Source organism: Etheostoma spectabile, chromosome 8 (assembly GCF_008692095.1).
Source record: "Etheostoma spectabile isolate EspeVRDwgs_2016 chromosome 8, UIUC_Espe_1.0, whole genome shotgun sequence".
NCBI classification, from domain to species: Eukaryota; Metazoa; Chordata; class Actinopteri; order Perciformes; family Percidae; genus Etheostoma; species Etheostoma spectabile.
The window spans coordinates 30,968,871-30,973,431 of NC_045740.1; the positions used below are offsets into that span (position 1 = coordinate 30,968,871).

The window sequence follows — 4,561 nt, forward strand, 5'->3', positions numbered from 1 at the left end:
CTATCTATCTATCTATCTATCTATCTGTCTGTCTGTCTGTCTATCTGTCTGTCTATCTTTCTATCTATCTATATATCTATATATCTGTCTATCTATCTATCTCTATCAAATGAAAGAAGATCATTTCCAACATTTTATTGAGCAAATATGAACATTAAATAGAACATTAAAGACACAATTAAGAAAAGAATGCCACATTTTAAAGTGCAGTTTTCTGCTGATAAAGAAATCTCGGACGGCCTCCTGCGATAGTGATATTGCCTTTTGTGATACGTCGCAGCTTTTGTTGTTCTGTCATGAATCATTACTGTGCACAAAGGTTTGGACTATACAAAAGAAGATTACTAGGGTGTAGGCGACGTTGATTATTGTTATTCTGATATAGATGTGCTATTCGGAGCATCAGCCTGTCAAACAAGAGTTTCATTTTGGGAGAAAATAGACCGGTGTTACAAATATCTCCCGCAGTGGTATTTTTCTGAAAAGAGTTTTTTTTCTTGAAAATTGAAAAGAGCCCTGGAGGTAAAATGAACAAATGACATCCATTTGTTTAATTGGGACAAAATAAGCTTATTAAGTATAGCAGCATTATCTTGCTCTTTTAACTTGTCATTGGTCGTTTTTTTTGTCATTTAGATGAATACTAATCTTCATGTGTGTTAAAAGGTAACTACCTCTGCAACTGGCAAAAAAGCGGTGGAACAAGCTACAATGTAAATTAATAGACTCAGATTAATATTAAAAGTGTCTGACAATAATATGGAAAGGATTTCTAAGGAGGTCGACCTTTCTGTTAAAGAGAAAGATTTATTTTTAATCAGAAAAACATCCCAGGAATTGTGATTGCTAAGGCCACCAGAGTCCATGTAAATAAACAGTGATTTTTGCATCATCAAAAACACTTCATTCAAAAGTCGACAGAAGCAAAATAAAAATATGAAACCCCATTTTGGGTCGTTTTTCCACTTTACCAACCATCACAACTCTAGTTTTGGTTGAAATAAAAACCTAGTTTACCAATTTACGTGTAAAAATTGGTTGGCTCTATACACGCTAAACGTTTTTTTTTTTAATGGAGTCTGGTGGTTTCAGCGCTGTTGAACAAAAGGTCTTCAAGAGGTTTTAAAGGTCTGTCTCTTTGAGTGGACCAAATTGACGATGCACATTTGCCCCATAGGGTTCCATCACAGCCCAATGTGTGGCTGCTAGTTACAGAGGTCACGCTTAATACTGGACCAGTTTCAAAGATTGTGGCTCCTATCAGTCGCTTACATACAAAACAGGGAAATTGGGTCCATGTGGAAAAAACAAAAGCCTTTAACACGCGTGTACAACATATGGTGAGTTTCAGCTGGATGGTGGGATGAGAATGGAGTCTTGGGTCTTGCTGTAGCTGTGACACTGTGTTGAGGCTGCTGGTCTGTTGCCCTGGTGGTCCCTGTGGGGCATTTGAGGTTACACTGAGGTCAACACTCTCTTTGTGTCTTCCTAAACTCCTGGCGGTTGTCATGAATGAATGAATGAATCGATTCATTATTTATTCATGCTGATGGAGCTAATGGCTTGGGTTGGGGTTAGTTTAAAAAACATTCAAGGACTATAATTTCCGGGGAAGTCATCTGTGGGCAGGAAGAAAATAAGATTGTTTAAACAGCAGGTTAGTGGCACTGGCTGACGCTGTCATGGTTTGGGGTTTTGTTGGGATTATTTTTCCCTTTTTTGTCTCCTCGGGTTTGTTTCTTAGTGTTGTCTTGTGTGGTTATCTGTCTTGTGTCCCACTGTGTGTCTGCTTGTTCTGTTTCCTGTTTTATTTTGGAGTCTGTTTTCTGTCTCGTCTTGCCCCTAGCTTTACTTCCTGTGTCTTACCGCTCTTGTGATCACCTGATGTTTCCCACCTGATTCCCTGCCCTCTCATCACCTGCATCTCGTTACCTCGTTACCTTGTGTATGAACTTTCTAGTCCGTCTGCCTGTCAGTACCTCGTCTTGGTGCCTGTTCCCGTAAGTTCTTCCCTGTGTGTTAGTTCTGTCTTTTCCTCTTCTTTTTTTCTCCTCCACCCCTTTGGGTTTTTGGATTTTCCCTTGGAGTTTTGAACTGTTTATTTCTTTAATAAATTATCCTGTCTTCACCCACCAACCTGCCATTTGGTCCTCCTTCCCCTGCCACACGTCACAGGCGTCAGTGGTGGAAGAAGTATTCAGATCCTTTACATAACTAAAAGTACCAATGCCACTCTGTAAAATACTCCTGTATTGAAAATGGTACTGAAGTTAAAGTATGTAAGTATCATCAGGAAAATGTACTTAAAAGATTAAAAGCAAAAGTACTCAATGCAGAACAATCCTCTCATTGTAGGAAGAGTAAAGGATCCAACCAGCTGCGTTTCCTCCACCGAGGTAGAAGGGAAGCCAGTCTGCTTGGTGTGTGTGTAGCTCCTTTCAGGGCTCAAGGAATATTTGACCTATCATGGCAGAAAAGTGCAATACCTTTTCAAGAACTGAGAACAAAGTAGGTAAATGAACAGTCGGCAGGTTGGTGGAAACCGCTTTCTGTTTTTAGATTATTGATGCAGCTGTGAAAGCCATAGCTGCCTTATTGCTAACAAATAGCAGCAGTATCCGAGCCATACCCTGAGGTTTGAAGACGTGCTGCAGGCGGCTGAAATCACGTGCCCCGACAAGCGACAGGCTTTTGCCAACATCAGCCTGAAGAGAAACTCTGTGACAGATAGGATTTCATACAGCGTGAGGAAGTGGAGACGTGGACACAGTCTCAGTCACTCACTCACTATTCCCTATAGAGTGTTACTAACCCTCTGAAGACAGAAGACCGGCGACCACACTCCTACGCAAGAAGCCTTATTACAAAATTTCATTTTAGACATTCATTAAGTATTTTATTCATATATTACCCAACGTTTTTGAACCTAAGACTTTTGTAAAGTCATTTGAAACACCGAAAAAATTGAGTGAAGCAATGTTTTCACAATAGATTTGAGAAATAGTTCTGCCTTTGGGCCAATTTATCTCTTTATACATTGCTCTGGAACACTTTGGGGCACCACTATACAGAATGTTGAGTTTATTCTGAATATTTTTACATGAAACACATGGGGAACAGGTTATATAGAAATACTAAAAAGGAGAAATCAAGATGAAATCGGAAAAATGCCCTCAGACCTCCGAGGGTTAAACAGTGAACTCTATAGGGACAACGAGATTTTGGACACTCATTGAAAACGTGTTTGCGTCACATGTGTGTTACCGAGTACATTTATCTATCCTGCTTCCGTTACAATCACAAACTGGCTCATCCACCTGGCGCGCTATTGGCGGGTTTAACACGATGATGATGGAGAAGCGACGGCCAATGAACGACGAGAAGCAGCTTTTTGTTTACATTCTACATGGTGGCCACCGGCAGCAACCAGTTTGCTGCTGTCTGCAAACTACGTCACCCAGATCGCTGGTCTGATTGGTTGAAGGACTGTCCATGCAGAGAAAATACAGAGCAGACTCCCCAGACTAATGTCCAATCTTAGGAGATTGAGCTTGGTCTGGTGCCAGACTAGGCGCACCCAGCATCATGTAAACCATGCATCATACTGTATATACGCTCAAACTAGCAGTGCATTGTGGGTATTTTATAGTGGACTATATAGTGAATGAAATTAACCGTGGAGAATTCTAACACCACTTCAAAATGGTGAACACACTACACTGATAAAAATATTGCGCCTGATCTACTTGATAAGGTAAGGCAACTTGTTGCATCAGATTATTATGTAGATAAAGTAAGGCCAGTCTTTGTATATTAATTTCTTGTGTGAAAGAAACAATTTTTGGAAGTAAGTTCAATATTAATTGATTAAAGACAACTTAATTGTTCAAGTAAAGTCAACTTAGTTTTGCAAGTAAGTAATACAGTATGTAAATTTACTTGCAAAGTTAAGTAGACTTTACTTACTAAATTAATATTGACATTACTTCCAAAACTAATTTCTTACATTCAAGATTTTAAGTAGCCTGTACAAAGACTAGCCTTGCATTATATGATAATCTGATGCAAAAAGTTGCCTTACCTTTTTTGAGTAGATCAGGCACAATATTTTGTATCATGCTTGGTCTACTTAAAAAGTTATGTATGTGTCATCTAGTGTGTTAGAAATGACACTCCTTTTATGAAGGACTTTTTCTGTCAGGTAATGGTTCCCAACACAGCTTATGAGTCAGACGTATTAATAGGAACAGAGATTAGTTTTGCTACACAGCATGTGAGAACGGAGGCCATTTGTGCTTCAAAATGCTCTTTTACAATGAGAATGTAGTATTTACTTTGATAGATCCAGTGTAATGTACTTTATTTTTTCTTCATTTGGGTAAGAGTGTATTCAGTACACTAAAGGTTGGAAAGGCAGTATATGTGTTAAAAACCCAGATGAACTATCTAAAGATAAAACACACAAACAGAAAGTTTGGGAAAAGGTTTGTTTTGCTCGCAGCGTGCTTACATCAGAGCGAATCAATCACTGAGCTCCTACCTTTTGTTCCCCCCCCCCCCC

General features: G+C 39.3%; 1 protein-coding gene across 1 annotated transcript in view; it reads left to right on the forward strand.

Annotated features, from left to right (window-relative positions):
- Positions 1 to 4,561, forward strand: part of LOC116693391 (sphingomyelin phosphodiesterase 3-like) — a 96,394-nt gene that overhangs the window by 56,456 nt on the left and 35,377 nt on the right. The gene's annotated exons all lie outside the window — the stretch shown is intronic.